Genomic DNA, 23,003 nt, shown 5'->3' with positions numbered 1-23,003 from the left:
TCAGATGGTTGATATGTTGGAGTCAGGTAACGATAGTGTGTTTTGTGGGGATTATTATCAGTATAAATTGCATGTATGCTTTAGGGGATATATTGTAGTCGGGATTTATTATTTCTTAGGTGTACTGATAATTAATCTAATTTATTTGAGCGTGATTAATAATAATAATACCTATTGGTAAAATTAGGTTGACTTTGGTTTGTTGATGTGATGATGCTGATGAAACGTGAGGCAGATAAAATGAGAGAGAGAAATTAAACCATACTGTCATTAAGAACAAAAATTGCTGGATAATTTCCTTTCCCTTTTGTTTTGTCTTTTTGTTTCTTTAAAGGTTATCAACCTAACAACTCCTAACAATCTTCAAAGTTCAACATCAAAGAAATGCACTGTTTGCATATGGATTTTAATAAATGGAAAAAAAGGAGTGAGTTGTCCCATGTGTCTTCGTTGGTATTCTAAGCCATTTTCGGGTTTAGGCAGATGTTGAGCAAGAAAGGTCCAAAGAATTCGACAGTTGATAACCAAGCGGAGCAGTGTGGACGTAAGGATAAAAGGCTTCAGACGTCCAGGAAAAAAGCTGTTCACGCAGGAAGGAAAAAGCTGTGCATGTCCGTGAGGTCAAGATGGCGGAAGATGTTCTGGGGAAGAATGTTAAACAGCTCAAGAAGGAGAGGACCACTGCAAAAAGCAGCTTCACCAGACAGGCCAACTTCCTCAGCAAAGGGGCAAACCGTATGGTTGAAGCGGAGCTGAGAGAGGAGTTCACTAAGCTCTCGGATTGTTTAAGGAAAATTCTGCAGCTCCTTCCTGTATAGACAGAACAACAAAAACATGGTGTTACGGCATCTTTAAAGGGGCCTTTTGTAGGTACCGGTGTTGCTTACGGCCATACCACCCTGAACACGTGTGAGCAGGGTTGTGTGCAACTTGGCTGATAGAGAAGAGGAGACAGAGTGCTGAACAGTTCCACTTTAAAGTTGAACATATTAGCTCAGTTTGAGTCCTTTTTCTGTTCTTTTTTAGTGGAGGCATTTGTTTGCACCCCCCTAGCATCTGTTGGTGTTGGGGGAGGATTGTATTGTTGTTTTGTTTGTTTTTTTTCCCTACGATGGCTGCCAACGGCAGGACGCTGCTGAAAAGAAAGGTGGACGGAGAGACGCGAAGAGGGGAGAGGAGGCAAGGAATACAGCAGGAGTTTGATAGTGATGGTGGTGGTGGAAGGCGAGGAGGAAGTTACAACAATGGAATTATTAAGAGCAATAAAAGAAGATTGTGGAGCGGTGCTGCAGGGGCATTACGCACAGGAGAGTGTGGACGAGGACCCCTTCGCGCGCGGGAGCCGGGAATAGTAGAACTTAAGTCTCTTAACTTGTACCATTCATTCTCTATGGTAGTTCTTACCACTATAATACATACAAGTAAGGAGACCCCGTTTTCACCTTTGAGTGCCACAGACCTCTCAGCATCAGCAGCAGCATAGAGAAGATATTACACGATCTACGGCGTTTTATTGCGCCTCTATCATCGCGAACAAGACGTCAAACTTATCAAACCTAAGTGGGGATCATGTTTTCAAGTAGTAAATTAACTCTTCTCAGTTGTTTTAATGGGCAAACTGTTCTTCTAATAGTTAGTTGGCTTACATGTTGTTGTTTTAGCATTCACAGCTTGTAACTCGGTTTGTTGTTAGCTAAGGTAACGTTAGCTAAGTACATTAAGGTTATGTTACGTTGTGTATGTATACAGTATGTCAGCATTAACAGTAGCTCATTTTACTAGGAGCGGGTGGACCCATATGCAGGAGATCACAACAGGATCAGACAACAGGAACTTGGAGAAATTAACTTCAATTAAATCTCCAACGCAGGAAAGGCAGAACAGAAACTCTCATGGCAAAATCAAGGATCGAACCAAGACTGAACAGAAAACCAAGACTTAAATACAAATTGAACTGAAACTCTGGGAGCAGGAAAGGATTAACAAGACTGATTCAGAGGAGGTGTGTAGATGGGCAAAGGAGGCAAAGCCAGTACAGGAACACAGGAGGAAAAACAGAATACAGAAAACCCAAAACACAGAAAACAACTCAGTCCGGTCTACAAAAAGTCTGAAGGCATCTGGACACAGTGCCATACCGTGACATACAGTCGTATTTAAGACAAGCTCAGTGTACATTTTGAATGGGTAAATACTATAACTTATGTCTAAGGTTGAGCAGCGACTCCAGACGGGACCTGGCATCTGGTGAAGTCGGAGGGATTAATTCCTTATACACGGAGGCCATCTACTGGACAATGTTTTCATAGCAGCGCACTTCTACACCACATTAAATTATCATAGCTTCTTTTAAACACCCAATAAAGATATCTTTCTCTAATTATAGCACTGATTTTGTATATACTTATAATTAAATATCTGTATATTTAACATTAAACTACTAACTGCATGATTTGATGTTTTTTATTCCTTCTACAGCACTTATTACATCTTTTACAGCACTTCTATTTATTTCACTAACCTGCAGTGTGTGTTGTTGATCGTGCATTTACATATTACTGATTATTGTACCTATATACCTTGAGAAAAATATCTTTATTTTTATTTTTACCTATTTTTAATATTTAATTTTTCTACCTAGTGGATCCTTTTAATTTTTAATCCCTTTTTAAAATTTTAATTGTGTAATTTTAACAAAATTTTAGTTGTTTTAATAAGGTAATTTGAGGAATTTTATTCATACGGTCCCCGTGCGCCTCTTTAACCCAACCTAACCCTAACCCTAACATCAGTGGGGGGAGGCCAAACGTCAATTTTTCTACACTAACCCCGTTGACCTTTCCCTAAACCTAATCTCAGTGTTTGGAGACCAAACGTTAATTTTTGTGTACTATAAGACTCTAAACAGGACTAAATCGGGACAAGTAAAGCTCAACAAAGAGCACTACTATTTTTAAGCTCAATACGTAGTACTAAATAAAGTCCTGAGCACAAAATGCAACTCAAAACGGAGCACGGAATAACTCAATACAAAGTATAAAGTAAAGTCCTGAGTAAAAATGCAGCTCAAAACGGAGCGCGGAATGGCCTTGGCCCACAGGAGGAGCCAAAAGGAGCCCTATAAAAGTAGAAATGCAAAACCAGTCAGTCTGCCTTTGCCTGAAGAAGGAAAATAAATTCCTAAACATTGCAACAGAGGCAAGACTAAATATTTAAAAGACAAAGAGAGTCTCATTTTTTTAACCAGCAATCCCAATTCAGGGACGGAATTGAAGTCCATTGTAGAACAAGGCAGAGGTGTGAGTGGCTGTCTCAGTCCGAGCTCAGAGTCAGTTTACATGGACAATGCATTGATTAGAATCCAACCCCTGTTTACCCCTAACCCCCTGACCCCCTAACCCCCTAACCCTAACCAAAAGGATTAGCAACGAAGGTGTTTGTTAAAGCTACGGACAGGCAGACACTTTTACATAAGCAGAGCTATCAACCTAAACACACTTTTAGAGGTTTAATAAAGTCCCAGCTGATACGTTTTAACAGGATCTGTACCTACCTGGAAGATGTGGAGGAAGGTACAAAAATCCTCTTTGGTGCACTGAGGCCGCGGGGATATTCGAGGCGGTTTCTTAGAAGCATTAAAGCGGAGGTCAACGGCGCCCTCCTCCATAATAACGCACCAGAGGCACCACCAACTAACCCCACTCTTCTTCCCCTCGTCATCACTCATTCCGACAGTACCAAATCATTAATTACAACCTTAAGATCTAATTTTCAAGCCACTAAAGATAACAGTAAAGTGCTAAGAGGGTGCCGTTTGATCTCCGCTTACAGGAGGAATACAAATCTTAAAGAATTTTTAGTATACATGGCTTTTAACTCCAAACCCCAAAAAGGAAGCGCTTCAATCGGCAGATATAGAGTCGATTAATTTGCCTTATCTTTTAACAGTCATGGCAGAGTCAGTATGAGTTTGGGGCAGGCCCTCAGACCAACTAGCAGTAATACTATCTATGCTATCAGATGTCGGGCCTGCCACAAACTCTATTTCGGCGAAACCACAAATACAATCATTCTTAGGATCAAACAGCACAAATACATCATGAAAAGAGGGAATGGCAACACGGTTTTATATTTACATTTTAAACTACACGGCCCACATAAGCAACAATCTGTGGGCCTGGAAAGTAACTGTGAGTGGTCCACGGCTCAGAGACGGACAGCGGAGAGAAAATGGATCCGTTTATTGAAAACTATTGAACCGAATGGTCTTAATGAAAAATACTGAGCCTTTTTAATTGTTCTTATAACCACACTTACAAGATAAAGTAAACACTTACCAGATAGAAGGTCCCCTGAGATTTTAACCCTAACCTCTTCCCTCCCTCCCTTTTTCCTTTCTTTACAGTCCCAGCAATGTCTACATCGCTGAGCAACATTAAAACACTTTATATTTATTACTAATGGAATGTTTTCTTTATTTATATTAACACTTGAAATGTTTTATTTATTTATTTTATTCCATTAAATTACACTTATGTTTTGTATGGCTTTCTTTTATATTGTGTCTTTTATTGCCTTTTTTAAATTTACCTTCTTCTCTTATGCACTTTATCATTGGTACTTTTAAGGTTGAGCAGTTGTATATACTTATAATTATATATTTATATATTTAACATTAAACTACTAACTGTGGATTTGACGTTTTGTATTCCTCTACAGCACTTATAACATCTTTTACAGCACTTATATTTATTTCACTAACCCGCAGCGTGTGTTGTTGATCGTGCTTTTACGTATTATTAATTATTGTACCTATATACCCTGAGAAAGATATTTTTATTTTTACCTATTTTTAATATTGAATTTTTCTACCTGCGGTAGCTGCTATTTAACATGTCTTTAACATTTATAAGGGTCTTAGCGTAACATTTAGTTGAACCTCATGGCTTTTTTACCTATCTCTCCATTGTCCTCCCTGAGCTAGAGGATCCTTTTAATTTTTTTATCCCTTTTAATTTTGTAATTTAACAACATTTAGTTGTTTTAATAAGGCAATTTTGAGGAATTTTATTCATCGGTCCCCGTGTGCCCGTGCCCGTTAGGGTTAAAACGTAGCAATCAAAAATTGATTGCTACGTTTAACCCTAACCCTAATTAGGGTCTGCAAGGGTAATATACCCCCAAAATGTTTTTTTTTTAGCTGGGTCTGGATGTTTCCCGTTTTTTCACCCCTTTCCGGAGTGCTATAGTTTATAGATAGTTATATACCCGCCCCAAGAGACTCTCATCACCCCCAGAGAGCCATCCATCGGGCTCCGTGACCCTGGTACTCTACGAACCGGTGCTGGAGGTCAATCCCCCAAGCCCCTGGGACCACCCGGGGTGATTTGGACCCCTTTAAGTGCATCTTAAGCCTGGGGCCCCAGGTTAGTATATTAAGGGTTTCATAGTGACATTCTGGATGCCTACTGAGAGTATGGGTTTAACTCTCGTAAAGCTGGATCCTGGGCCTGGAATGCTGGGTTATACGGCTTTCCTGGGATGTGACGCAATGATGTTGGGTTTTGAAGACAAAATGTAAAGTATAAGTCTGCGTAAAAACAAATGTTGGTTTTGAAGACACTATGTAAAGTTGAGTCTGACAAAAGACCCATCTTCTCCTTTAAACCCTAGCCCTATCCCCCTAACCTTTTTCAACGTATCACAATTTTTACGACATAACTATAAGTACCATATCTCGAGAACGGAAGGTCGTAGAGACCGGGATAAAGACTGGCGTACTCAGCGACCCCGAAACCCCCCTGGTAGAACTCGGCCCCGAGTCTCTACGATCTTCCGTTCCCAAGATACTGAATTCAGTCAGGGGAGTCATCGAGTATACTGGATACACATTTTTTACCTGTAACTCCGGAACGCAATGTCTGAGCGAATTGAAAACCACTTCCGTCCACATGTTTTTTGGGGACGCTGAATACGCCAGTCTTGGTCCTGAGTCTTTACGACCTTCCGTTCCCGAGATACTGAATTTCAGTAGGTGTCAAAAAGTGCCATATCTCGGGAACTGAAGGTTCTAGAGACTCGGGATAAAGACTGGCGTACTCATGCGTACCCCGAAATTACTGAAGCCAAACTTGTCCTTCTGTTCCAGCGATACCAATTAACCTAACCCCTAACCTACTGAATTCAGTGCTGATACTGCAAGGAGTTTTTATCCCCTTAACCCTAACCTAAAAGGGGGTCAAAAGGCCAACAGACTGCTGCCAAGCATCTATAGAGGGCATTCAGAATGGCCAGAGTGAGATTCCCTGACGCTGAGATCACAGTCCTGAGATTAACTTTTCCAGTTTCCTGTCTGGGGTAACAACACAAACCTCAGGGCTCTGAACACACACGTCACCTGACACTGTGAGTATCTGCCCAGCCCTACCAGACGATCAATTTGAAACCACAGATGGCAATATTCACTTGACTGTTCACAAGCACGTAAATGGTCGAACACTGGTAGTACCTTTTTAGACTAAGATATTTCCAGAGCACTCGTGAACAACCACAGCACTTTTGTCAGGTTGAAATCCTCCGTTAGCATGACCATCTGTGCATTTTTTAGTGCACACAGCAGGTGGATATCAAGCTTGCTATTAAAGTGTTGTTCTAAACTTTGACCACTAGAGGGTACTCTGGGTCTTTTCCTTAGAAAGGTTTTCAAGACTTCCAAACAAACAAAGCCCATTTCAGTTACCTCTCAACTCCCAGTTGTAACTATATTCTCTCCAGTAATTATTGTCATAACTACAATATCATTGCTGCTTTTGGGAGACCAAGATTTTCTAATTACAAGCTAAAGCCAAAACATTTATATGGGGGAAAACCGGCAACTCTATTCTGAGTACATTTATTTAACACAGATATAATATCATGAATAAAAGATAAAATACACTTCCTATTGCATGGATGGAAAATCAGTCCAAACTGCTGTTATCCATAGTAATCCAAGATAGTCGGTATCCTCTGAAAACAAGTTGAAATAAATTGGTTACAAAAAATGAGACACTACACATCCCAATGGTTTCTCGGGGGAAAAATAGGAGTTTCCATGGTGTTGAGCAGTGGATGGACAAGTGCTTTCATTTTGTTGCTGGTTCCCAGTGACTGAATTCAAACCTCTCTTTCCCTAACCCTAACTCCAAACAGAGTACTAATAAGCTTAATTTGGACATGTAAAAATGAATAAAAACAAATGCAACTCTAAACAAGAGTACAAAGTGGGCGTGGCTCAAGAAGGACCGCCTATAAAGGTCGAAAACACAGGACCTGTCAGTCTGCCTTTGCCGGATGAAGGAAAAAAAAAACTCTGAAACATTGCAACAGAGGTAAGACTTAATATTTAAAGACAATAGAGTCAAACATTTTTAACCTCTGATCCCAATCAGGGATGGTATTACATTGTTTGTTGTGGAACAGGGCCGTCGGTGCGGAGGTGGCTGCCTCGGTGCCTAGCGCAGGGTCAGTTTTCATGGACAGTGCACTGAATCTGTCAGCGCTCCATGGTGCCAGAATCCAACCCCCCATATTCCCTAATCCCTAAAACTGAAACTCACGTGATACACATTTTTACCTATAAGCCCAGAACACAAGGTCGGAGTGTCTTGAAACCAACTTCCATCTAATGGTTTTGGGGGACACTGAACACGCCAGTCCCGAGTCTCTACGACCTTCTGTTCCCGAGATACTGAATTCAGTAGTGGTCAAAAAGTGGCATACATCGGGAACGGAAGCTCATAGAGACTCGGGATGAAGACTGGCATCCCGAAAACCCCCTAGGAGAACTTGGATTCCTGAGTCTCTACGACCTTTCGTTCCCGAGATATCGAATTCAGTAGGGTACTGAAAGGCAGTTTTTTATCCCCTTAAACCTAATCCAACATTATCTTAATGAATGTAAACCAACCAACATGGCTACTGTTAGTACTCACAGCTGTCAAGCTAGCAGCGTGAGCAATGAGTGCAGGCAGGTAGACAGGTGGGCAGGTAGGTAGGAAGACAGGTAGGCAGCAGACAGATAGGTAGGTAGACAGATAGGTACGGCAGACAGGTAGGGAAGCAGAGAAGATAGGTAGGGAGACAGGTAGGGAAGCAGACAGATAGGTAGGAAGACAGGTAGGGAAGCAGACAGATAGGTAGGGAGACAGGTAGGGAAGCAGACAGATAGGTAGGGAGACAGGTAGGGAAGCAGACAGGTAGGTAGGAGACAGGTAGGGAAGGCAGACAGTAGGTAGGGAGACAGGTAGGTAACCTCATTTAATTGAGCATGAATGAAATGATTGGACGGGTTTATTACAGTCCTACGACAGTCACAGATACCAAATGTATATATTTGTTTCATTTTTTGTGAGAGCATTTGATTTATTGATTTCTGTCGGATGTAATGAGGATTTTAAGATTACCATCCCTAGCTTTAAGCACGTAATCTGTCAGTGATGATCTATACTCTACCCGCCTTCTTTGATGAGGTCGGTACCTTGTTGGGGGTACATTTTCAGTCCAGGTAAGAAAAACAGCAAGCTCAGAGTTAAGTGGTCATTTCTGTCATACGAGCGATACATTTACACAGGTGGATTCCAGAGATTAATTTCACATCAATAAATCCACAAAATTTGAAATCATAATAACATTGAATTATAAGTAGAAATACAGTTTAACATGTTTTTTCCTTCCAAGATGTCATAGCACAAGCAATAATGGAATCTGGTTTGCAACTTTACAACATGAGGAGATTTGGCATTTTCTAAATAAGCGCCCCAGCCTCGCACGACACGCGACCGGTTCCCAATTTAACTCTTCTAATTACATTGCTTTTTGGAGTTTGGATTGCGCAGCCGCTGCATGGGGTGTGCTTTTGGAAGCAACGCTGGGTAACATTGTTGGTTTGGGGGCCATAGAGAGTAAAGGAAATGTAGTCTGGTTCTGGCTGCGATTGAGAATCTAGTGTATCCTCTATCTCCCCTCATGCAGGGCTCTGTCTTTCTCTGCCTCACTGTGTTGTTTTCTTCAGGGGATTTGGAGGTCTCTAACTCTGCCATCCAAATCCGTTGTGTTCGCAATATACTCTCCTCCGATGCTCCTATATATCGCCTCTCCTCCTCACGTTGCGCTGCCTCCCCACCCTTCATTTTCCTCAGCGTTACTCTGCTTCCCTCCTCCCGTCTCTTCTTCTCTCCCACCCAAATCTCCTATGCTTTTTTTGCTCTCATCTCCCGTCTAATCCTGTTTGTACTGTTCTCCTGCTCTCCCCCATTGTTCCTCTCTTACCTGATCACATCTCTCCCCAAGCTTCTCTGTTCTCCTCTCATCCATTTCCCCCTCCTGCTTTTTGTCACTCTGCCATTTCCTCTTCCCACTTTTTCTCTGTATTTCTTATTTTCCCCAATATTATAAATCTCAGTTGTTGTTTTTTTAGGGCCCGAGCACCGACCACGTCGGGCCAGCAAAGGCCCTATTGAAACTGTAGTGTTTCTTCTTTTTCTCACAAATGAATCACCTTTTTGAGGACCTTAACATGCTCAAAAAGTTTTTAACTTGGGCAGACTTATACAGACCGCGGTGAAAAATTTTATATTTTAAGGGGCTTGGGCTCGGGTGTCGCAAATGGCTCGCTAGCGCCCCCTAGACAGTTGGAAAAAATTGAGCCCCTCGCACCGGTTTCACCTACATGTATGAAATTTGGCAGACACACAAAAAGCCTCTTGGAGGTATGCCCAAAATTCAACAGGAAGTCAGCCATTTTTAATTTAATGTGCGATTTTTGCCCATTTTTAGCCTTTTTGTAGGCCGTGTACTTTAACAAACTCCTCCTACAGATTTAATCAGATCGACTTGAAATTTGGTCAGGACCATCTTAAGAACTTCAGGATGAAAAGTTATTCAAATGGTGAGTTTTCACTGAATGAGCTGACCACGGCGTGGCGGCCATTTCGCGTGATTCGCCATGAAGCAGGAAGTTGTTGTAACTTCAGCATACTTTGTCAAATCTGCTCCAAATTTCTCAGCCATAATGGTGGTCCAAACCTGAGATACTTTTCATGTCAATATATACTCATAGCCCCGCCCCAAGACGTTAGCCGTGCCCCCTTTCATAACTCGTGAACCATTTGTCGTAGAGTCTTATGGCATGGCGTCATTGCGCTCATCAGAGGTTCCGGTTTCATTGTGCCTGGCCACGTCAGTCGGCGTCGTTCTGCCTTACCTTGTTCTCTTATTATTCGTCCAATATTCCTCCCTCTTCCCCCCATGGTTCGTTCCCTTCTTTCTTCCACTACACCTTTGAATTTACCCCCCTTTCTGCCTCCATCCTCATCCCCCTCTCATCTCCTCTTCCTCCTTTCCTAACCCATTCTCCTTATCATCTCCTCCATAATTTGCCTGAGTCTTCCCAACCCACCGTAAATACCAGCCAGTCATTTTTATTTTTCATTGCCACCTTATTTAGGAGCACATTTAACAATTTCATGCCGAGGAGATTCTCGTACACTCGGAGGCAATACATCTCCCTGTTGTTTGACTCTAAATATTTATATTTATGAGTTTATTAAAACATGAAATGAAAAGCAAGCTAGGAGCCTGTTTTTTGCTTTGTTCTGTGCTGCCGTGGGAGACGCTTGCTTTTTTTTTTTAAGGGAAATGAGCAGTTCTGCCAAGTCAGGTGGTGCAATTAAAAATAAAAAGAGGGTGCTTTAGCTAGTTGAGATGGAGGAGCAGTACAGTATCAAATAGCGTTATCTGTTTATTGTAAGGCCTCATTACAGCTCCGGGCTTGAGTGAGCTTCCTCTGCCCACTCGCTACGTCCAGCTACTCACAGCAGTGATCCCCAAAGTGCCGCCACAGCAAACAATCATATCCACACACGGAGCTCTGCAATGACTCCGGTCGACCGGTCAGGGGGAGAGGATGATGATGATAAATACGAAGCCGAGAGAGTGGTTTATGGAGGTGTGCTTTTTTTAGTTGTGTGTGTTGTGCACACAACAACCACCGAGAGACATAAGTCAGCAATCAGACAGGAATGAGAGAAACGAGGGAAAGATGGTGTTAGTTTTGTGAGTGAAAGGAAGGGCCGCTGTTTCCCTGCTGCCTTTCAAAACAGCTTTTTGGATTAGCTACTGCCGCCTCCTGTGGGAGAAAAGCTGAGGAGGGAAAGGGGATGGAGTGGGATGAGAGTAGACGAGAGGAGAGAACGGAGGGAGAGAGGAAGCCGTTAAGAGGACGGAGGTGATGAGTAAAGAGAGGAAGATTGAAAGGAGAGGAGATGGGAAGAAAAGGAGCTGAGATGAAAAGAGAAGATATTGGTGTAAAGAGAAAGAATAAAACTTTAGAGAAGAAAGGGGGGGGGGAAACAAGAATGGAGGAAGGGAGAGTGTGAGGGAAAGGTGAAAAGAAATGGGATGAGATGAGGGTAAATAAATAAAAAAACATAAAGAGAAGGGAAACATCTTAGGAGGAATGGAATAACAGGAGAAAGGAATTCTTCCAGAGGATAGAGAGAACACGTAGGAGGAAATGTGAAATGTAGAGAGATTAAAGGAGCAAAAAGAAAGGACAGATGAACTGACAGGAGAGAAAAAGGGTTCATGAAGAAGGACTAGGAATGTCACGAGAACCGATACTTCGGTACCAAATCGATGCCAAAATTCGAAAAAAGTGATTGTACTCTTTTTCTACAGTAGCGAAGGTACCGTACGATGCCTGTAATGGTCGTTGGTAGGGATGTGACAGTGAGGAACATTTCCTACCGGTTAATACACTTGTGACAACAACGGTGTTACCGATTACACCGGACATTTAACAAGAAAAGATGACGGTCAACATGTGCAGAGCGTTGACTCTGATCTTTACCGTCGGGTAGTGGTGTGTCTGGCCTCTTCGGTAGAGCTTTTGCTGCGGGGCTCCGCTGCTCCGTGCACACCAGCTGTGACGGCTCCATCCACCTCGAGGCGATTACCTCATTAACGTTATGGTTCCTTTATTGGGATTAAACGTGAAATATTGCTCAATAGGTTCGTTTGCTTTTCACTTCGACAGTAAATCCTCTGCCTCCTGCTCCTGCTACTCTGAGCTGATGGACCAGATGCATTCATGGTCAGTATGTAGCGTCCGTCGTCTTACTATCGATTGATAACATGACGCTGATACGCCAAAATGAACGAAATGGGTCAATTATTTTTATTTATTACTGAAAGGCACCATGCCTCTGTTTTTTGTAATGTTCAAATGTTTTTAATAAAAGCGTACGTGTTGAATTACAGTACAGGGGATTTATTGTTGTTGTTTTGTTTTTTCCGTGGTATTGAATTGGTATCGAGAATCGTGGAAATTCACTGGTATTGGTTTCGACTACTAGATTTCTGGTATCGTGACATCCCTAAGAATAAGTAGATAATAGATGGGAGGAAAGGGGAGAGGAAAACAGACCTTTTCAGAGCAAAGGGAGGAGAAAACAGGAGATTAAGGAAAGAGTGAAGCATAGAAAAGAAAAAGAGGAGTTACATCCCTCTCATATTCTCTCATCATTATTTGTCCTTCCCGTGTGAACTTTTGACCTTTTACATATCTGTGTCTCTTTGTCCATCTTGTCTGTTTCTCTCTTTAACCCTCAGTATACAAGTAACCATTTGTTCCTTCCCTTCTTCTTTGTATTATGATTCCGTTTAATCCTTTCCTTATTTCTTATCATCTATCTTCTTCTTCCTAATGCTTTGTTTATAACATTTGGCCTACAGTGTTTGTATATTTACATTTAATCCCTCAGAATTTACCAGCCCAGCTATTTGTTAACTTAAATTTTTACCTCAATGGTAACTATTACAGCATTGTCTCTAGCTGGTCGGATCACCAACAGGGGGCGGCGTTGTTACACCGAGCCGTGACTTTCCTCCGCTTCCATCTGCTGAGTGTTTGGGAGAAAGAACAGCGGGTGGATGGCAACACAGTCAGCTGCAGCTCAGACTGATACACAAAGTCCAGTCGGTTTAGTCAGAATACACACAAACTGGTTTTAACTGGGCTGGATGGAGAGCGGGTGAAAGAAAGCAAAAGACGGATGGATGAGACGACGGATGGGGGGAGAAAGCGAAGATAGAGAAAGGATGGGAGCAGGGTCTGAAATTAACCTTTTTCCTCACGTGCCGCTGTGGCAGGTCACTGAACATTTCTACCGGCCACTCCATTTTTTTTGTCTGCCACTTCTGAAATCTAGGTAGAACACTTTAAAATTGTAAACACTGAGTCAGTGGTACCAGACCGTAGAATTATGGAATATATCATGTAACCTTAATCCATGACTATATTCGGTAACACTTCATTTTACAGGTCCACAAATTTCATGGTAATCAGGTGTTAATTAGCAAGTAACCTCTTTGAAATTACTTTGTAATTACTGCCAAATTACCCCAATATTTACCTCAAAATGTATCGAAAATGACTTTAGTATAAATATTATTTAATGATTGTATGCTAAAATAGTATTTAATAGTTAAAATAAGGCCCTTAGGCTTAAGAAGCGGCTGTTCTTCATCGGAGGTGGTGAACTAATAGAAGACTCTTCTGATCAGTCTCACCATTGTGTGACTTATTGTCTAATAAGAAAAAAAATAAGAAATTTCAAAGAATTTATTTGCTAATTATCATCTATTTATCAGCAGACATGGAAATGAAGCAGATCAATTAACTTTGTATTCTTTTTCCTGGGAAATGTATTAAATAAATTACCAGCTATTGGGGAAAAAGCGGAATATAATTATTAAATAATGTTTATAACAAAGTCATTTTCAATACATTTTGAGGTAAATATTGGGGTAATTTGTCAGTAATTCCAAAGACATTTCAAAGAGGTTACTTGCTAATCGTCACCTAATTACAGTGAAATTTGCGGACCTGTAAAATGAAGTTACCGTATATTTAATTTAGGATTTAGAATTGCATTTTAAAATAATATTTCTTAATATAAGGGAAACCTGTCTACCATGGTGGCAGGTGACCTGAAATTTTTACCTGCCACAGCCAACATTTATCCTGCATCTGGCAGGTGAAAGGTGCTAATTTCATTCCCTGGATGGGAGGGAGAAAAGTGATGGCAAGGAAGAGGAGCAAACCGATATTGAGGTACGGATGGTGGGAGGGAGAGGAACGGATGGAATTAAAAGAGGGAAAAGATAAGGAGTTACAAAAAGAGATGCAGAAAGAGGAGGAGGAATTAAGAGAAAGAGGAGAGAGAGAGAGAGAGAGAGAGAGAGAAAGAGAGGACACAGCCAAATAAAGAAAGGCAAAAACATAGAGAGAGAAACGAATGAATCAGGAGAGAGAACGATGATAAAGTGATAGTTTCTGACTCCCCCTTTCTTCTCAACTCCAACCTCCTCTTCCTCCCCTCATCTCACATTCCTCTTTCTCAATCCCCCCTTCTCACTTTCTTTTCTCCCCTTTCCTTTCCTCCTCCCTTCCCTCTGTTCTCCTTCCCTCCATTGCTCTCTCTGTCTCGGGGCGTTGGATGTGGACATTAATGAATGTTGTGACAGATTGCAGCAAAATATCAGCGTCCTAACTCTACTCACAGGGACAGCTCACCATGTTCCCTTCATCTGGATGGAGGGATGGAGAGAAGAGAGAGAGAAAGCTTATCATTCCCCCCTCCATTTTTACTTTTTATTTACCTTTCTCTTTTGTCCACCTCCTCGAGTCCCTACTGCTCATCCGTCTTTTTGCATCAAGTTTTTTGTCTTGTCCTGTCTTTTCCCTCCATCTCTTCTCTGACTGTATTTTTCAGTCTTTCTCTCCATCTCTCATCATTTATCAGACTTGTCATCCCTGTTATTCTAATCTCTTTCATCCCTTTTGCTCTTACTTGTCCTCCCCTTCTTTCCTAATCTTGGTATTTCTTTCATCTAAATTCCCATGACTTTTTTATTTCCCTCCCTTTTTCTTACCTTCATCCCATCTTCATTTCAAAATCCCATCCTGCCTTTTAGAAGAATGAAAAGCTCACCCATAGTCTCTGTTCCTCTCCCTAACTCCCTGTTTCTCTCTCTCTCCAGCTCTCCTCCATCCCTCCATCAGGCAGTGATCAGTAACAGTCGTGGTCCTGAAGGGAAACTAGATGTCATCCCGGTCACCCAAAGTTAAATAAAGCATCGGCACCAGGCTTCTCCCGCTGTATCCACACCCCAAGAACAGACGACAAGAAGAGGATGAGGGACAGATGAAGAGGAGGGGGAGGACAGAGGGGTGAGATTCAATATTTTTGAGGAAGGAGAGAGAGGGAGGTCAGGACGAGTGCAGAGAGAAGATCTTTGTTCTAAAAAACATCTATTTTCACTAATGGATTGACAGCACTAAATGAAAAGTAGGACGTTACCAACAAAGACCACACAACTTATATATGCAAATTAGGTGGAGGGATGAATGAGTGTTGAGGAAGTTGGGATGAATCAGGGATCGAGAGGTCAGTTATGGACAGCTGAAGGCTGAGAGGTATTGTTTTGAGGAACTCAGCACATGTGACAGGTTGGGTGAAAGGTTTCATTAAAGTTGTTCCTCCATTACGCCCCCCCCCTCACTTTGAGACTTTGTTTTTATGGTGAAGATGTGCAGTACTAGTGAAGAAGACATGAAATATTGACAATAATGTCTTGGCAAATACAAGGATTCTTTGGGAAGAAACTAGGGATGTCACGATACCAGAAATCTAATAGTCGATACCAATACCAGTGAATACCCAATTCGATACCACGGTAAAAATACAAAACAACAACAACAATAAATCCCGTATAATTCAACACGTTCGCTTTTATTAAAAACATTTGAACATTACAAAAAACAGAGGCATTGTAGCCTTTAAGTAATAAATACAAATAATTGACCCATTTTGTTCATTTTGGCGTATCAGCAGCATGTTATCAATGGATAGTCAGACGGCGGACGCTACATACTGACCGTGAACGCATTTGGTCCGTCAGCTCAGAGTAGCAGGAGCAGGAGGCAGAGGATTTATTGTCGAAGTGAAAAGCAAACGCACCTATTTGGTAATATTTCACGTTTAATCCCAACACTATAAGGGAACCATAACATTCATGAGGTAATCGCCGTGAGGCGGATGGAGGCGGATGGAGCCGTCAAAGCCGGTGTGCACGGAGCAGCGGCGCCAGGTAGACCCCCGCAGCGGAGCCACCTCTCAGGTGTAATTAGTGAATTGATTTAGAGGAAAAAAATAGAAGAAAAAAAAAAAATTGACATCGTAAGGATACCTGTTGTTGGCAGAAGTAGATAATAGACATTGAATAGATAGTGGAGTGGACAATTGTAGAATTGATGGTAGGTGAGTAAATATAAAGTAATATTTATCATAGTATGTCTGTTTTTTCTTGCTATTAAGAGAGACCGACAGGAGATAGTTAGTAGATAAATAAAATAGCAACAATATTGAATGTTACAAAATCTTAATCAAAATAAATATAAAAAATATATATGTAGACTAGGGGTGTCGCGGTATACCGGTTTTGCGGTAATTGCAGTATTAAAAAACATGAAAATAGTAATATCGTGTAAATAATCCAGCCACGATATATCGTGTTTAATTCAATTTAGCTCTTGGTTTAGCTATTTCTCTTTTTATTCTCCCGCATGCAGTAAATAAAAGCTTGTCGCAGACATGATGTTATACACATGTGCCACAAACAGACTATAAACTAAACACACCATAAGCAAGCGCACGTCTTGTCTTCGTGATTCTGTCAAAATGACGACGAATTTTTATTTTATTTATTTATTTGACCTTTATTTAACCAGGTAAAATCAATTGAGAACCAATTCTCATTTACAATGATGACCTGGCCAAGAGGCAGTAGCAAGAGTATAAAGACACAGTCCACACAAGTGACACCAAACAGCACAGATACCGTACAGTATGACAAACACATGAGAAAATAGCTAAAAACAGCATAGGTAAATTAATAAACACTATGTACAAAAAAAGGTAAGGTAAAAGTACGGACTTTTGGAATGATGAGCCTAATGAAGTCACTGGATCTTGAAGAGGTCCAGTGAAGAGAATGAAGAGGAGATACTTCATCGCCCTGCTAAAAACGTAAACTCTGCAGTGTAGGAATTTTTCGGGTTGCACAAGAAAAACAAAGTCCTTCTTGATACTGCTCCAGTGTGCAGGGAATGTGGGGCTACAGTAGCCAAAGGAGGAAATACTTCAAACATGCTGCATAGTCACCTTCACAATCATCATGCTGAACATTTTGCCACCGTAGAGCGAGTAAGTTGTAATATTAGCATAACTAAACATGTCAGTTGAGTTATATGAGTACAACGTTAGCATATATTAGTTAGTGAATGACTACGTGAGCTAGCTGACTAACGTTAGCCAGCCAGCTATAGCTGGGTGGTGCTGGCTGGCTGGCTCGGCTAGTTGAAGCCAAGCAATGCTAGCCAACTGAAACCCGCCAGCGCTAGTGAACCGGTCGGCTAGCATTGCTTGGCTTTGGCTGGCTGGGTCGTTTGCTATCACTGGCGGGCTCCGGCTGGCCAACACCAGCCGGTCCAACCGGCCGAGCCACCCGTCACCAACAGCGGGTCCCGGCTAGCCGGTACTGAACGGCTTCAACCGTGATAGTGACTGACTATGTTAGCTAGCTAGCTAATTTATGTGCTAAGTAAAGTTGGCTAACTTAATTAAGGTCTGTTCAACAAGACAGTGCCAGCTGGTACTTCCAAGCATCCAAGAAACGTGAGAAATCATCAGGGAAAGAAAAAGGAGCAGGTCAGCTCAGCCTATTTATTCTATTCTATTAGTTTATTCAGTTAAGACACACTCACTGCCATGTAAAACACACTGGTTTCTGTTGTTTTGGAAAGAAAACAAACAAATGTTTGACCAAATAATGTTAAAGAAGTATTTTAAGTGATTGCATAATTTTTTTAATGATATCGCGATAATATCGTTATCGTGATATTTTTTGCCGTGATAATCGTATTGAGAAAAAAATATTTTGTGACAGCCCTAATGTAGACACACACAAACACACACACTTTTACTTAGTTAACATACTTAATTTAAGCAACCATGATGTTTTTCTTAACGTAACTGAGTGGTTTTGTCGCCTCCTGCTGGTACTGCACATTCATACAGACGAGAAATATTGACATCTCTGCGAGGCGAAACGTGACACTGACACACTGTCCCCTGGTGGTCAGATGGGTCTATTAAAAGCTTTGGCAGGATATCGGATCGCACGACGTTAAGCTTGTGTTTACTGTTACCGAAAAGTGAAGCTGAACGGTCTGACGAGTTGGGATGAGAACGCGTTAGTGGAAATCAAGAACACACATCGCCCGCCCCCTCCAAAAAATAAAAAGGATCCTGAGGATTAGCACTTTAAGGTTTCCAGTGCAGGATCCAGATTTAGCCTCTCTGTGGAGCTGGGCTCATTAAAACCAGCCAGTACTGCTGTCATATGAGATAATACCTGATAGAAACCGGAGTCTGTGACCCACTTTATAACCTGTGTTACCTGTGGACATGTGGGAAACACACCACATTGACTAAAGACACATATCTTCTCACTAATTATATATACTGTATTTGGGCTGACAATCGATTAACAGAAAAACATTAATACGGGGGAAAATAATCTCATTCTCATCCTATAAGAAGAAAACCGAGACAGCACATCAAATCAATCTAGAACTACAAATCAAAGAAATAAAAAATACTGTTTGCGAAAACTCAAAACAGAAGAAAATTTTAATAACTTAGAAAATGTAAATTAGATATGTCTGATATAAAATAAAAAACTCCGTTTTTAATCCAGCAACTGAAATACAAGCACGTTGAATATAATAATAAATCAGGGAAATTCCTCACAAATAAACTCCAATAGAAAATGAAAAAGAACACAATTTTCGCTATGAAAAAAAACTCAGCGGGAGAAGACCCTTCGCTCACCGGAAGACATAAAAAAACACTTTTCAAACATTCTACCATGAATTACATCAGACAACGAACCAAACCGCAATGATATAAATAATTTTTTTCCAGAATATAGACAAAACCACTGTTGGGACCCACCAATGTGACTGGTGGCAAGTGACCCACATGAACTCAGTAACATGATCCTTGACCCATGGACTCTGCTCAGTAGCCATTGGCTACTGTAGCATTCACACCTACTTGTGAAATTCAACCAGGACAAAACCAGAGGAATCTCTTTGTTCCTCCTCTTTCTGCTCTTTCATCACCTTCTCCTAACCCCAGCTGACCTGCTGGAGGTGAACTGCTGCTCTGAGAAGCAGTTCTGCTCTGATCTATGGCCTGTTAGGAAACAGCCATAGGAACACAAGGATTTTCTAATGCAGAAGACGCGAGAGCCTGCCTTTTTACCTACTAACTTCAAGCAATAACCGCAAGGAAGTTAGCACCAAACTATCAAGCTGCTGGGAAGAAAGTATTGGAGCGATCAGCTTCCTCCAATCTGCACTGGATTTGAGCACAGCAAAGAAAACATCTTTGACTTGGTACCACAACCTCAGCCATGGAATTACCAACCTTTCTTCCATGAATTGGTAACGTACTGGGCTTACCTTAGCAGTAGCAATTGCACATGGCTGAGCAAAACTGTTCAACTTTGATTTCTAGAATGTACTTGTATTGATTTGGTTTAATGTTATTCATTGAGTTTGACTGTTGTGATATTATTTGTAGTTAAGATATTTGGGTAGCTGGCTTCGCCACATCTGATGTGTTTAGTTTATGCTTCACATAGTCTTGCATGCAAAATAACCATCTTTTCTAACCCACTGCATTATCTGACACACATTAAGATCACATAGAGAAACTGTGAATTAGTTTTAAACATGAACATACAGCTTCAGATAATCTTAAACCCCACATCAACCCCCCCACTCCCCCTCTCCCTCTCTGTCCTTCCTGTGTACATGTGTTCTGAAGAACAAAGAGGCCATGTGGTGACATGTTGGCGGCCATCTTTGATCCCGCCATCTTTGTAGTTTTACAGTGCTCGCCATTTTATCTGTAGGCCATGCAGACATCCTGAGACAAGTAGCCAGCCATCTTGTCTCTCTCCCTCTCTCTCTCTCTCTCTCTCTCTCTCTGGCGGGTTCTCTCTCACACGCACACACACACTTACACACTTACACACACACACACTTTGTTTGGTTTGTTTAGTTTAGTTATTTAGTTAGATTAATATTGTGTTTTAAACCTTTATTATCTTGTAAATAAATGTTTGTGGAATATACATGCTGGTCTGTTTAATGTTGTACAAGAGTGAATAATGCCAACCTCTGCTATGTCAAGAACTCCAATATCCTTCAACTTTTACTATATATTTTGGTTATAGTTATTAATTTAATTATTAATCAAAGTTCCAAATTGATAGTTTAGTATATTTAATGAGACTATATTAACGTTTTGGTTATTGGTCCCTGATTCAAGGGTGGTGCCTCGTTTATTATTAATGTTTATTGATAATTCTTATTAATACTAATAATTCTATTGATATTATTAATTAATTTGCTAATAACCAAACCTGTTACTACCAAATCCCTACACGACATTAGAAGACCAAGCTGACGCATATGATAACCTATTTACACCGGAAGAATTCAATAAAGCACTCATGCTAATGCCACCCAACAAAGCACCAGGCCCAGATAGTTTCCCCTCTGATTTTTTTTAGACATTTCTGGCAAACCATTTCACCCCTGTTTTTCAGAATGACACATGAACTGATTGAAACCGGTAAAATCCCCCCCAGATGTCTGTAAAGGGGAGACTCGTGGGCACCCATAGAACCCATCATTTATTTATATATATATCACATCATCATATATTGTATTGTGTGAAGCACTACAAATGTTTGTAAGAAAAGTACAAGTAATAAAGAATGACCTGATTTGGTGATATTATCTACATACTCCTGTCTATCTATATGACAAGATGAAATACAGTAAATTATTGCTGAGTGCTGAAGTCTCCTTAAGAACGTTCAAACTCATTAACGATCAGCACAGGCTCTCCTCAGGGGTGTGTCCTGCCGGACAAAGAAAAGAGAACTCTCCCCGGGGCTCCCGCCAGCTTCTCCGGGATCGTTTGCATTTCCGCACTGGACGCCTCGTGGCGCCTATCTCCGCCACTCCAGATTCGGGGATCTGAACCCGACTCCCTTTCGATCGGTGTGTTGACAGCCACTACTACCATCATTATTGTCACCCACTACTACCATCGTTATTAGCCTTTTTATAATTAGTATTATTAGTTATATTTATGTTATTATTACAGCTATTAATTCCGATAGTTGTATTATCACTCTTTTACATCCACTGCTATTGATTTGTGTTATTAGTCCTACTTGCATTAGTTATTACAGCTGCTGTGCTATTATTGTGGTTGCTGTACATCTCTACCCCTCTCTCCCCATCTCATTTCTCTCTCTCTCTCTCTCTCTCTCTCTCTCTCTCTCTCACTCTCTCTCTCTCTCCCCGTCTCTTTTCTCTCTCTCTCTCTCTCTCTCTCCATCTCTGTTCTCTCTTTCTCTCTCTCTCTCTCTCTCTCTCTCTCTCTCTCTCAACCCAACCGGTCGAGGCAGATGGCCGCCCACCCACAGCCCGGTTCTGCTCTAGGTTTCTACCCACTAAACGGGGAGTTTTTCCTGGCCACAGCGCATTGCAATGCTCTTGGTGGGATCTCTTGTTGGGTCTCTAAACTATAGAGTATGGTCTAAGTCTTAGACCTGCTCTATATATAAAGCGTCTCAAGATAACTTCTGTTATGATTTGACGCTATATACAAATAAATTGAATTGAATTGAATTGTCCTTATACACCAGTGACTGTATTTCACACCCTTGACACTGTAAAAATGATTACGTTGATATGCTGATGATACAACTCTGGTGGGACTGATTTCCTGTAATGATGAGACGGCTTACAGGAGCGAAGGTCTCCTCTCTGGTCAAACTGGTGCAGCATTAACAATTTGGAACTTAACATCACCAAAACTAAGGAACTCGTGGATTTCCGTAAAAACCAGGGAAGGCTACTACCGCTGCTCATCAACAACCAGGGTTGCGTTTGAATAGTCCTTTTTGGTTAGGAAGGTTCCTAACTGAATGAAATTACCCACTCAATACCTCAGTAGCAGCCATAATGAGAGCTGTTGGAATCCTCTAAATGCTGAGGAAAGGAGCTTCAATGCTTCCTTTATTATATCCTTTAGCAGAGGATACACTGGACCATCCTTTACCAAAGGAAAAGAGAGAATAACATCCCACAATTCCTTGCGGTCGCAACGTTTAAAACAACGCACCATTCGGCCGTTCATAATAACAAAGGATATGCTTATCTTGCATATTATCTTCATACGCTCATACACTAATTCGGATTCATGTTTAACACCCCGGGTGAAGCAGTCTGTCACTGAAAGACCTATTTAAAATGCACAGTGGGGAAGCAGCACCTTTTGTAGTCCATCTTCAGAACATTGTAGTTTCACCTCGGCAGACCCGCATCACTAACATAGTGACACGGCCTAGTGAAAGAGCAGTAGGATTCTCTTAACACCACGGAGCTTGTGCGGGAGGTGGACCGCTATCAGATTTGCTTTACCGCACCGTTGTGACGAGAAGAAAGGTCAGTCTTCTTCCCTGCTCTCACCTATGGTCATGAGGGCTGGGTCCTCACCCAAAGAACTAGATCGCGGGTACAAGTGGCCGAAATGGGTTTCCTCAGTAGGGTGGCTGGCGTCTCCCTTAGAGATAGGGTGAGAAGCTCAGTCATCCGTGAAGGACTCGGAGTAGAGCCGCTACTCCTTTGCGTTGAAAGGAGCCAGCTGAGGTGGTTCGGGCATCTGGTAAGGATGCCCCCCCTGGGCACCTCCCTAGTGAGGTGTTCAGGGCACGACCAGCTGGGAGTAGGCCACGGGGAAGACCCA

At 41.5% G+C, this 23,003-nt stretch overlaps 1 long non-coding RNA gene across 1 annotated transcript; it reads right to left on the bottom strand.

Annotated features, from left to right (window-relative positions):
* Positions 1 to 2,835: 2,835 nt before the first annotated feature.
* LOC119501299 lies at positions 2,836 to 21,257 on the bottom strand. The gene is made up of 3 exons (XR_005209797.1): positions 21,129 to 21,257; positions 11,736 to 11,740; positions 2,836 to 2,849 (listed from the first exon to the last, which is right to left on the bottom strand). It is a non-coding gene; the product is annotated as an uncharacterized LOC119501299 (long non-coding RNA).
* Positions 21,258 to 23,003: the final 1,746 nt, after the last annotated feature.

Source organism: Sebastes umbrosus, chromosome 1 (genome assembly GCF_015220745.1).
Source record: "Sebastes umbrosus isolate fSebUmb1 chromosome 1, fSebUmb1.pri, whole genome shotgun sequence".
Classification (NCBI taxonomy): Eukaryota; Metazoa; Chordata; class Actinopteri; order Perciformes; family Sebastidae; genus Sebastes; species Sebastes umbrosus.
The sequence above is the reverse complement of the archived record's forward strand: the minus strand, read 5'-3'. Positions and strand labels throughout refer to the sequence as shown.